Genomic DNA, 13,432 nt, shown 5'->3' on the forward strand with positions numbered 1-13,432 from the left:
TTTTTAAGGTTTTATTTTTATTTATTTTAGAGGGAGAGCATGAGTGAGCTGGGGGAGGAATAGAGTGGAAAGGAGAGAGAATCTGAAGCAGACTCCCCAGGTGGGGCTCGATTCCAGGACCATGAGATCATGATCTAAGCCAAAACCGAGTTGGATGCTTAATGGACTGAGCCACCCAGGCGTCCCTTGCTTAATTGTTTTTAGGCTACATTTAGTGTTTGTTGCAAAAAACACAAGCGATACAAGTGAAAACAAAAATTCTTTCTCCCTCTAACAATCTCATCCCTCAACATAATAGCCTTTAAAAGTGTACTGTGAAAAAAAAAAGTGTGCTGTGTACCCTTACCTTCTAGATTTCTAAGTGTGTATATGCACATATAATCAAAATATTATTCTATACATAATGTTCTGCAATTTACTTATTTCACTTAAAATAACTCTTGCCCACCTCCCCATGTTTATATTAGAGGGAACCTCCAATTTTTTTTTTTTTTTACAACGGTGCTGCATGAATTTCCATTGAATGGCTACCCTGTTGTTGATTTAACATTCTCCTCATGTCTGGAATTTGGGTTGTTCCCCACTCAGTGAATATTAATGCGAAGTTTGTGATCCACTAGAGATGCCGTGAAGGAGTACAAGAGGTATAAGGAGTTGCCTCTTCTCTCAGGGAGTTTGAGGCTGAGTATATGAGTCAGATATATTGCGTAACAAATAGCCTTTACACTTTAGTAGAAAATGCTAAGAATTCCCAATGCTGCAGAATCGAATAGCAAACTGAATGAAAAACCCCCAAAAGAAAGACATTGTGTGAGAGCATTTATCAGTTAAAGAAATCCAACATATCAAAACAGAATGGCTAAAGAGCAACTCTTCATAGTATAAAGACTTTTTCCTACCAAATATTTGATTTGCTAAGTGCCCTTCTAGCACTTAAGTCTTGATTTTTATACCCACAGCTCTCGGACACAATTTAGGATACCTGCCAAGTAAAAAGGAAGCTTGAATATTAGGAGCCCCAGGAGGTTGGAGCTATATCTCTATCTCCTGAGATATTTAAGTGGAAAAATAGCATTCAGTAAGCTTAACAGGGATTTTCATACCTATGTTATGTCAGGAAGTTAGTCCCATTTAGAGTCATCTTAGGCTCATTTGTCTCTAGGACTTTTGGCGACTTGTTCCAACGAGCTTTCACTATGGAGACCAACCTGACGTAGGTTCTCACAGCCCCCATGGCCACAGCCAACATTGTATAAGAATGACCTCCAGGGCTTTGCCTCAAGTCCACATCTCGAGCCTCTTATCTTTAACTCAAGGCTGAGTTGCCATTGAGGCTTAAGATACATCAGCATCTCCTTGGCATTCACATGGGCTCACCCCAAAATTCAGGGGAGTTAATGCACCATGGGATAAATCTTTGATCAGTGAGGTTGAGTGCTAGTGGATAAATTCTCCTCCCTCTTGCTTTACCCTGCTCTGGACAGACTGTCTTAGGATGCAGTGGCCTAATGACCTCTGAGAAGACAGTCCTACCAGGTGGTGCGATTAGTTTTACTACAAAGCAGGGGCCACCTCTGTGGTGCATCCCCTCATGTTTGCTCTGTTTGGTCTTCCCTGCCCCGTTCTCATTTCTTCACTTCTGCTTCCCTGCAATTGTATTCCCTAATAAAAGAGGCACAGATAAACTGTTGCTTAAACCATGTTTTCTTTTCTTTTCCCTTTAAATTTTTTTATTGTTATGTTATTCACCATACATTACATCATTAGTTTGTGATGTAGTGTTCCATGATTCATTGTTTGTGTATAACACCCAGTGCTCCACGCAGAACATGCCCTCTTTAATACCCATCACCAGGCTAACCCATCTCCCACCCCCCTCCCCTCTAGAACCCTCAGTTTGTTTTTCAGAGTCCATCGTCTCTCATGGTTTGTTTCCTCCTCCGATTTCCCCCCCTTCATTCTTCCCCTCCTGCTATCTTCTTCTTTTTTTTCTTAACATATATTGCATTATTTGTTTCAGAGGTACAGATCTGTGATTCATCAGTCTTGTACAATTCACAGTGCTCACCATAGCACATACCCTCCCCAATGTCTATCACCCAGCCACCCCATCCCTCCCACCCCACCCCCACTCCAGCAACACTCAGTTTGTTTCCTAAGATTAAGAATTCCTCGTATCAGTGAGGTCATATGATACATGTCTTTCTCTGATTGACTTATTTCACTCAGCATAACACCCTGAAGTTCCATCCACATCGTTGCAAATGGCAAGATCTTATTCCTTTTGATGGCTGCATAATATTCCATTGTATATATATACCACTTCTTTATCCATTCATCTCTCCATGGACATCTTGGCTCTTTCTACAGTTTGGCTATTGTGGACATTGCTGCTATAAACATCAGGGTGCACGTACCTCTTCAGATCACTACATTTGTATCTTTGGGTTAAATATCTGGTAGTGTGTTTGCTGGGTCATAGGGTAGCTCTATTTTCAACTGTTTGAGGAACTTCCATACTGTTTTCCAGAGGGGTTGCACCAGCTTGCATTCCCATCAACAGTGTAGAAGGGTTCCCCTTTCTCCACATCCCCGCCAACATCTGTCATTTCCTGACTTGTTAATTTTAGCCATTCTGACTGGTGTGAGGTGGTATCTCATTGAGGTTTTGATTTGGATTTCCCAGATGCCGAGCGATGTTGAGCACTTTTTCATGTGTCTGTTGGCCGTTTGGATGTCTTCTTTGGAAAAATGTCTGTTCATGTCTTCTGTCCATTTCTTGATTGGATTATTTGTTCTTTGGGTGTTGAGTTTGATAAGTTCTTTATAGATTTTGGATACTAGCCCTTTATCTGATATGTCATTTGCAAATATCTTCTCCCATTCTGTCGGTTGTCTTTTGTAGACCCTGTTTTCTGAAAAACTCACACTAAACACAATCTTAACAAAGAGTGGTAAAGCTAGATACATTGTACTTTGATCATTACCTAAATTATAGCCACTATTTATTGAGCAACTACTAAGTGCCCAGCAATTTTGCCAAGTGTTTTATATGCCACTGAGTAACTTCCCTGTGCCAGAAAAAAAAAAGGCTTGCAGAGGATCTTGCTCAAAGTTGTGTTAGATCACCTTCTAATTTCTTCATCCTGGCGTGTTATTGCGATTGGTGGAGGAGAAGGGAGCTAGAGGGAGGCCATCTCTACCTGACCATGCAAACCCTCTTTGACCTCAAGGTTCCTTATTCCTCAGGTTCTCAAACATGTGTATCAAGTATGTAAAACTGTAGTCACCAAACAAGAGAGACAGATTTTGAACTTGGAGTTGCATGCATGAGGCAGTGGAGTAGAGAGGCCAGCTCAGATAACTGCAGATGTGTGTCTCATCAGAGGGCTGGCTCAGCCCACATGGCATGACTCAGCCATGACCTCTGCTCTCACACCTCTGGGTTCTCTACTAAGACCATCCCCAATTTCTCAGAGTACCACACAGGAAAGAGGAGTGAGTGCTCTGAGGCCAGGATCTCGACATCCCACCATTCTTGGCACATCAGTGGATTCTCTGTCCCTGTCCTGCTTCCCTTAGCCTGAGCTCAGTCCCATCCCAAGTGTTCTGTAAGAGAGCCTCTCCTACCCAACTGACAGGCAGCCTTTGACACATATGACTACCAATGTCAGCAGGGCCAGCACGCGGCTCTGTCATCATTTTCCTCATTCCCAGTGCCCACTCCTTTATTCCATTCCACACCACAGCTGTTTCCAGCATTTACTCCTCTTCTGCCTTCTCTCAAATGGTTGTCCCCCTGCCACACCACACAGTCAAGAGAAAGGCCATGAGAGCTTTTTACCTTATAATTCCTCCCCACAGCACTAACCAGGGGCCAGTCCTGCTGGGAATCTGTGGGAGACCATGTAGAACATGCCTCAGACTCGTCCAACCAAGGGGCGAGGGATCTGGGTATTCATCTATTGACTCCTGTCAGTTACTGGTTGAAAACTGCTCCCTGGGAGCATTAGCTCCCCAGTACTCTCTGCATACCCTACACTTGGGCTAAATGGACTCCCATGGCTCCAGAGAGCCCTCATGCAGAGAGATTCATCTGGTATGCCTAGGAATGGTGATTGCAAAAGGGATATTGTTGGGGCACCGATCACATTTGCTACTCTAGGTTATGAGGTTTGTTCTCTTTCTGTCTTCAGGACCTAAGAAGTTCTTAGTGAGTACTTCTCCCAGAGTCAGGCTGAGACAGATACGGTTCACAGAAATTGAATGCATTCCCTTACCTGATGATTAATTGATATTGGTGGAAACATAAGGGAAAGAAATGCAGCCTGTCATTGTGGTCATCAGGGAGGAAGCATAAATGGCTAAAAATGATAAGAGGTAGCCAAGTCTACGTGAGTGATGGCTGTGACTGGTTCTGCTCCTTGACCTGTCCATTTCCTTAATTCTGAGAGACTGTTTTCTTCTTTAAATGTTGTGTCATGTCTTGCATTGGTTATCTGAGAACACTGGAATTCATTCTCTCTTTAGGATTGGAGCTTTTATAGTTTTTTTTCCCCTATTCTTTAAGACTGCCACAATTAAAAAAAAATTGTGTGTGGTATGAGTTGTGTCCCTGTAACAAATTGTTAGAGTAAAATCATAATAAATATTCTTAGTTTTTCTGGTCATTCAAGTTTGCATCTTTCTCTCTCTTTTTTTTTAAAGATTTTATTTTTAAGTAATCTCTACACCCAACACGGGGCTTGAACTTAACGCCGAGATCAAGAGTCACACACTCTACAAACTGAGGCAGCCAGGTGCTCCTATATCTCTTATTTAAAGGGCCAAGTGACAACTGCATTCCCTTTGAGGAATTCTTTTTCTTCTAATTAACTATTAGAACACATATGATATAGACTTTGATGTTAAAAGGCTTTATCCTATCCTGTAATAGAGTAGATATTTTCTCACCTTTTTATTATCTTCATTTAAAAGGCCATTTAAACAAAATTTAAATATGTGTCTCTATAAGAATATTCTCCTCTCAAGGCACATCATTAAATCTAATTATTTTTTTCAACTCCTTCTTAGAAATACAGGAAGTACAGGAAAATTAAAGTAGTAGTACAATGAACACGCATAAACTCACCACCTGGGTTTAACAACTATTAACTTACTTCCATCTTTGTTTTATTTTCCTTCCTATATGTAGATGTTTATATTTTTCTAGTCATGGACATCAGATATTATCTCTAAATATTTTGTCACTTATCACCTGAAATAAGGATATTCTTCTACCAAATTTCAATATGATTATTCTACCTAAGAAAACTCATCATTATTTTCTAATATTCTCTAATAACTAAAGTCAACTATTTCTTTGGTTACCCAAATATATTTTATAACATTTTTTAAAGCCACAAGTCAACACATTTTTATGCATTACATTAGTCTCTTTCAATCTAGAGCAGTCTTTCCCACCTATTTTTTTTCCATAACATTCATTTCTTTAAGTGATCATGCCAGTTGTCTTGTCACATGTTCCTTGCTGTAGATTTGTCTAATTGTTTTTTCAGGTCATTCAACATATCTCTCTCTCTCTCTCACATGTCCTACCAGCTGGGAATGATATCCACAGGCTCGATATGATTACAATCGTATTAAACATTGTTGGCAATAATTCTTCATAGATGATGAAGCCTAATTCATTTTGCATTACATCAGGAGGCATGTAAATCAGATTGTAAGTGTTTTGGTGGTGACTTGTGGATTTCTCTATCATAAAGGTACATTTCCCATTGCCACAGACAATCTGTAGAGTGATATTTTGGCATAAGGCCAAATATACTTTTAACTTAATATTTCTATAATGAAAAGTTGATTAGAGATCTTAAAGTATATAACTTCTGATTTCTATGAGCTAGCACAAATTGTCCATATAGCATTCACTAAATAGATCATAGTTCAGCAATTACAACCCATGGGCCATGTTCAGCTCAATTCCTGTTTTTGTAAATAAAGTTTTATTGGGATACAGCCACTCACTGTTATTTATATATTATCTAGGATTGTTTCATGTTATAGCAGCAGAGTTGACTATTGTAACAAAGACAGTATGGCCTGGAAAACCAGAAATGTTTACTATCTGGCCCTTTACAGAAAAAGTTTGCTGACCTGGGGCTAGATGATCTTTTAGCTCTCTCATTGTATTTTGCATCTTTCTACTAGGTGATGTAGCACCAAATCTGGCAGGCAAGTATTTGGACTTTGTCCTTTCAAAAACCTTATTGAGGAATAACTGGCATACCAGAAGTTACACTGATGTAAAGTGAGTAACTTGCTGAGTTTTGACATGTGTAGACATGTGAGAAACCATTAGCACAATCTAGGTTTTGAATGTATCTGTCACCCCCAAAAGTTTCCTCACACCCTTTTGTGACTACTTTTCCCTCTACAGGCAATGAATGATCTGATTTCTGTGACTACAGATTAGTTTGCGTCTTCTAGAATTGTAAAAGGAATCCTATAGTACTATTTTGTTTGGCTTCTTTCACTCAGCATAATTATTTTGAGATTTATCCATGTTGTTGCATGTATTTTTTTTATTGCTGGGTAGTATTCCATTGTATGGGTACACACAACTTTTTTGTCCAGTCACCCCTTCACCTGGTGATGGACACTTAGAGCTTTTTCCTTTTTTGCTTCTAAAAATAAAGCTGCTATAATTATTTATGTAAAAGTCATTCTATGGACACATGCTTGCTTTTAATCATTTATGTATAAGTCATTCTATGGACACATGCTTGTTTTTTTTTTTTTTGTTTTTTGTTTTTTTTAGTAAATACCTAGGAGTTAACTACCTGGATCATATGGCAGGTGTATGTTTAACTTTTAAGAAGCAGGGCAAGTCTTAAAAGTTTCTGTAATTACTTCATACTCAGAAGCTTTTGTCATTAGGTTTATATCTCATTAACACTTGATTTTTCAAGTGCCAAGATGGAAAATTATATCTGCATTCAAAATAAACCCATAAACTCTGCTTATTTATATTAATAAACATGATGCACATGTATAGAAGCTTGTATAAAGTGCACATAACAGCCATTTCCAGATGATACTATGACATGATTTAATTCTAGTTTAAGATACTTAGTAATGGATCATATGTTTCAAAGATTCTCATCCTGCTCCAGAGCTCCTATAGTGATTAAAAATCTTAAAAGGTTGAAATATGGAGCCTGTATTTCTAAAAGCCAGGCTCACTTGAGAGTACAACAGATTCAGGAACTACACAGTATTGAGGATTGCTTTCTTAGAGATGGAAGCCAGCTATGAGTCTTCTCATATGATTTTGAGGAATTGAACCAGCTAGCATTCTCTACTGGCAAGCAACAAGAAGAAACTCTGGCTAGCTTTTAAAAAAGGATTTATTGGAAGGATGCGGTCCAGCTCCCAGGACGAAGAAAGGTGAAGAACTGGGTTTGAAACGAGTGAGATCCAGGGAACTCAGAGTGCCTCCTCATCAGGACCATCTCCATGGCCTCAGGGGGATGATAATACTGGAGGAATTGAACCATAGCAATTTTTCCTCCTTGCATTATTCAACTCAAGCTGCAAAGTCTGAGAACAAAGGGATCAGTTGGCCAATATCAAGACATGAGCTGTGTACTTGGATATACCAGGAGAACAAAAGGAAGGATCTAGCAGAAGGGGCTTTCAAGGTCACCATCAACTACTGTGTGCATGCAAGCACTCGGGTTTGCTGTGCCACTGTGATTGCACAGAGTCCAGCAGAGTTAATCACCCCTAGGAAACTGAGGCAGTCAGGAAAGGAAACAGATGCCGATCTGCCTAAATGCCAACAGTCCCTTACATTGCATGTGGCCTTAGGAAGGGTTTGTTTGACATGCTTCAATGGTAATCAGATCTTAAAACCCACATAAACCTTACATACTAAATGTTATTAAGAAAAATGTGTTTCTTCTGCTTGTCCTTCAGTTCTTCAGACAGAAAACAAAACCACAGTGTCTGAGAGAGCTAAGCAAGTCCACAGTCACATGAGAAAACCTGGCTTATCATTCCTATGGAAGCTTGAGCCTGTGTAGTAGCCATTGGTGAAAGTAGCATTAGGCCATCGGCCATTGTACGTAATCTTGACTCAAAGCCCCAGTACCCTGGTGGGCAGTTAAAAATCTTTGACTGAGAGAGATGATCCTGACTTTGAAGTAAACCACAGTTATCTTCCATTCTGCAACATGGAGACTGAACTTAGATTTGTGAGAACTTCATATATTAACAGTATATGGAATGCAGAACAATAGTATAGGTTCTCTTTCAACCGAGGGAGTTAGGTTTGAGACCCCTGAGAACTGGGATGATGAGATGACTTTTAAATGTATGATCCTATAATGTTTTAGGACATAAAGACAAAGTGAGAGTATGCTTCTGTCCTACAGGATGATTCTGTTGCTCCTAGTTACAGACACTCATAACTACTTTGTTCAATTAGAGGAAAAACATAAATAAATAGAAATAACTGGGGCACCTGGGCGGTTCAGTCGGTTAAGCAACTGCCTTCGGCTCAGGTCATGATCCTGGAGTCCCAGGATTGAGTCCTGCATCAGGCTCCCTGCTCGGCAGGGAGTCTGCTTCTCCCTCTGACCCTCCCCCCTCTCATGTGCTCTCTCTCCATCTCTCATTGTCGCTCTCTCAAATAAATAAATAAATAAAATCTTTAAAAAAAAAGAAATAACTAAGAGTGGAAGGAGTGTCCTTGGGCATGGATGTAGAAATTTCTAGCATTATCCTGCTCCTTTTTAAGAAACATTTCTGTTTTTAAAGTTTGTGAAAAAATAATTTTCGATTTACAAAGAAGTTGTAAATATAGGACAGAGTTCTCATATGCCCCTCATCCAGCTTCCTCCAGTGTTGGCATCTTATATAATTCTGCTATAATCATAAAAATCAAGAAATTAACATTGATACAATACTATTAATTAACCTTTAGACATTATTTGAATTTTGCCAGTTTTCCCATTAATTATTTTTTTTTCTGGTCCAGAGTCAATTAGTTGCTGTATCTCCTTAGTCTTCTCCCATCTATGACAGTTTTTCTTTATTTTTCATGGCCTCGGAACTTTTTTCTTGTCTTTGTTTGTTTTTTAATTTAAATTCCAGTTAGTTAATATAGTATAATACTAGTTTCAGATGTACAATACAGTGATTCAAAACTTCCATAGAACACCCAGTGCTCATCATGACAGGTGCAGTCCTTAATCCCCCTCACCAGTTTTACCCATCCCCCAACCTCCCCTCTAGTAACCATCAGTTTGTTCTCTTTAGTTAAGAGTCTGTTTCTTATTTTGCCTCTCTTCTCTCTCCTTTTTCCCCTTTGCTTGTTTGTTTTGTTTTTTAAATTCCACATACAAATGGAATCATGTGGTATTTGTCTTTCTCTGACTGACTCATTTTGCTTCGCATAATACACTCTAGCTCCATCCACATGGTTGCAAATTGCAAGATTTCATTATTTTTAATGACTAAATAATAGTCTATTGTGTACCTATACCACACCTTCTTTATCCATTCATCAGTTGATGGACACCTGGGCTGCTTCCATAATTTGGCCATTGTAGATAATGCTTCTATAAACATGGCTTTGGAGCTTTTGATGGATATTGATCAGTTATTTTGTGGTATACCCTTCAATTTGGGTTTGTCCAATGTTTCTCTCAGAATTAGAACTAGGCTATGCATTTGTTATGAACTGAATGTTTGTGTCCTCCCAAAATTCATATGTTGAAATCCTAACCCTCAATGTGGTGATATTAGGAGGTGGGGTTTTGGGGAGGTGACTAAATCATGAAGGTGGAGCTCTCCTGAATGAAATTAATGTCTTCTAAGAAGAGACACATGAGCTTGCTTCCTCTCTCTCTGCTCTCTGCCATGTGAAGATACAATATGAAGACAGCCATTTGCAAACCAGGAAGAAGGGCCACACCATACATAGGACCTACTGATTCCTTGATGGTAGACTTCCCAGCCTCCAGAACTGTGAGAAATAAATGCTTCCTGTTTAATGCACTCCATCTATGATAATTTGTTACAGCAACCTGAACTAAGACAATATTGTTGACAAGAATATCATAGAAGTAGTACTTTGCCCTTTCAGTGCATCATCTTGAGGAACCATGGTGTCCACCTGTTTTATTTCTGTGAGGCTTACTTTGACCACTCAATGAAGGTGATGTCTACAGAGTCTCTTCACTGTAGTTCCTATTTTTGCTTTGGGAAAATGTTGTAAGGAAATACTTGGAGACTATGAAAATATCCTGTTTCTCATCATACTTTCACCCATCAACTTTAACATCCATCAAATTTTCTTGCCTTCAGCAATTCTTGCCTGTAGTGTCTACCTAAAGGTGATTTTCTATTTTCATCATGTCTTCCATGTTTTCAATGTTCATCAGTTGGAAATAAACTGTGAGGCAGAATTTAGCAAGTATTTTCTAAATGTCTGTGCTATGAGGGAAGCGGGTCAGGGGACCAGCCTTCCTTCTGTTCTCATAGGGGTCAGTGCCACTCAGTAAATCTCCCATTGGCTGTTTGATCCCCACAGCAGCAGCTGCAGAGGGAGGAGGTTAGGGTCCACTTCCCTTGGCTCTTCACTGCCCTCTGTTTTCACTCCCACTGTTCCTTACACTGAATGCCCTCCCCACTCACCCTCTAATTGTTCCTACCAGCCTTGGCTCCAGTAAAGACTTAGCAGGGAGTGTTCTTATCCTTCCTCCTTCACAACCTTAACACTTCTCTGGGCTCTCTCTGTCACAGCAAAAAACATCCTATCTTAAAACAGATGAGTTTTCTTTTATGTCCCCCACCACACTGTGAGTAAATACCCCATTATTTATCGCTGGATTTCTGAGCTATTGGGCAGCATTTGACATACAAGACATCCCTGGGGATTTTATGGAGAAGGAATGAAAGTAAAATAGAGTATTTGTCACAAAATCCTTCTTTACATTTAACATTTAAAAATATTTTAAGGTATAATTTATCTACAGTGAAGTTCAGTTTTTTGACGTATTATTCTATGAATTTTGATGAATCTATACACTCAAGTAATCATTACCACATCAAGATATAGAAATTTTGCAACTCCTCAGAAAGCTCCATTGTGCCTTCTGCAGTCACCCATCCCTAACCTTACCCTGAGCCCCTGGCAGATACTGATCTACTGTGTTGTTTTAGTTTTGTCTTTTCCAGACTGTCATATAAATGGAAACATAAAATATGTAGTCTTTAGAATTTGACTCCTTTCACTTACAATAGTTCTTGTGAAATTCATTCATGTTGTTACTATCAGTACTTCAGTCCTTTTTATTGTTGAGAAGTATTCCATTTTATGGATTTACCACAGATTATTAATTCACCAGCCACTGGACATCTAGTTGTTTTCAGTTTGCGGTGTAGGAAAGGAAAAATTTATTGCTACCCTTCAAGATTCTTCCAGCTACTCTAAGAATTAAATTGATGTGAAACAGATTAATATGAGTAAAAAAACAAAACAATACAAAACAGTTTAATTACATGCACATATAAGCCCAGTAATGCAATTGAGACCTAAAGAAATGACTAAGGCAGGCAGTTCTAATACTTTTTAGACAAAGAGACAGTAAATCTATGAGGAACTGATCTGTGAGGACAAAGAAAACTTAACTTTGGGAGCCTCAAGGAATCGAAATAGAATTTGGGCTGGGATAGTAAATTAGTAAAAAGTAACAAAAATTGTTTATATAGCCTTCTAGGCTCTAAATTTCCTATCTCTGGTGATAAGGATGTCTCTCTACCTCCTCATACGGGGGGGTACTTTTCACACGGAAATTTTATTTCTTGCTTTCCAGAGACAAAGGGTAGTCAGAGTGTTCTTTTTGCACTGGCTGTCTCTTAAGTAACTTTATTTTTTATTTATTTTTTGAGAGAGAGAGAGAAAGAGAGAGGGGCTGGGGGAGGGGCAAAGGGAGAAGGAGAGAGAGAATCTTTTTTTAAAAGACTTTATTCATTTAATGAGAGAGTGAGAGAGAGAGAGCACCAGCAAGGGGGAGGGGCAGAAAAAAAGGGAAAAGCAAGTTCCCCACTGAGCAGGAAGCCAGAAATGGGGCTCCATCCCAGGACCCTGGGATCATGACCTGAGCCAAAGGCAGACACTTAACCAACTGAGCCACCCACATGCCCCTAGGGAGAAAGAGGATCTTAAGTAAGCTCCACGCCCATCACAGAGCCTAACATGGGGATTGATACCACTACCCTGAGATCATGACCTGGAACAAAATAAAGAGTCAGACACTCAACCGACTGAGCCACCCAGGCACCCCTTAAGTAACTTTAATTTAAAATAATCTGTATGCCAAAGTGGCACATTTTGGGGAAGCTTCTGCTTGGCCTCTGCAGGGTATTATGAATAAAGTTAATACACTTTCATGAACCAGTCTTTGTGTGGACTTCTGTCTTCATTTCTCTCAGGTACATACCTAGAAGTGGAATTGATAGGTCATGTGCTAAGTGTATAGAGAACATCATAAGAAGCTGCCAAATCATTTTCCAGAGTGTCCATAGCTTTTTGCATTCTGACTGGCAACATATGAGAGTTACTCCTCACCCACACTAGAACACTTGGATAACTATAGTGGGGTTTTCATCCCCATTAATTTAGTCTAGTGATATTAAGCATTTTCACATTAAGCATATTTCACATATTAATTATTTTCACATGCCTACTGAAGCGTCTATTCAAATCTTTTGTTCATTTCTTATTGGGACTTTTATTTCCCTATTATTGAATTTTAAAGGAAAAAAAAATTTTAAAGTAGGCTCCCAGGCTGGGCTTGAACTCACAATCCTGAGATCAAGAGCTGAACTGAGGTCAAGAGTTGGATGCTTAACCAATTGAGCCACCCAGTGCCCCTAAATAAAAAAGATCTTAATCAGATACATGATTGATAAATATTTTCTCCAAGTCTGTGGACTCTCTTTTCATTATCTTAACTGTGTGTTTTGAAAAGCAAAGCTTTACACTTTTGATTAAGTCCAATTTACTATTTCCCTTTCACAGCTGACGCTAATATTCATTTGTTTTGCTTGATTGGTTATTTGTTAAATGTGCTTGTTCAAATTATTTTCTTCACCCTTGTAGAATTTCTGGAAAAAAAAATACAAGCCTTGATTTCCGAAATCATATCCAGGACAAGTCACTTACTTAGCCTTTGTGTGACTTAGTGTTCCTATCTGTTAAAGGAACAACAGTCCTGCCTTTCTAGGGGAATTTTGTGTTCAATTCTGGATAAAAGCCAAGAGATTTGCCTGAAGTGGGAAGGAAAAAAAATGGCTGGGCTTTGAGAATTTTATGTTAGTAGCAGCAGGTTGAAGAGACAAAGGGAATTGAGGATTTACA

The sequence above is a fragment of the Callorhinus ursinus genome, unplaced genomic scaffold (assembly GCF_003265705.2).
Source record: "Callorhinus ursinus isolate GAN/ISIS: 27379988/994484 unplaced genomic scaffold, GSC_fseal_2.0 scaffold29, whole genome shotgun sequence".
NCBI classification, from domain to species: domain Eukaryota; kingdom Metazoa; phylum Chordata; class Mammalia; order Carnivora; family Otariidae; genus Callorhinus; species Callorhinus ursinus.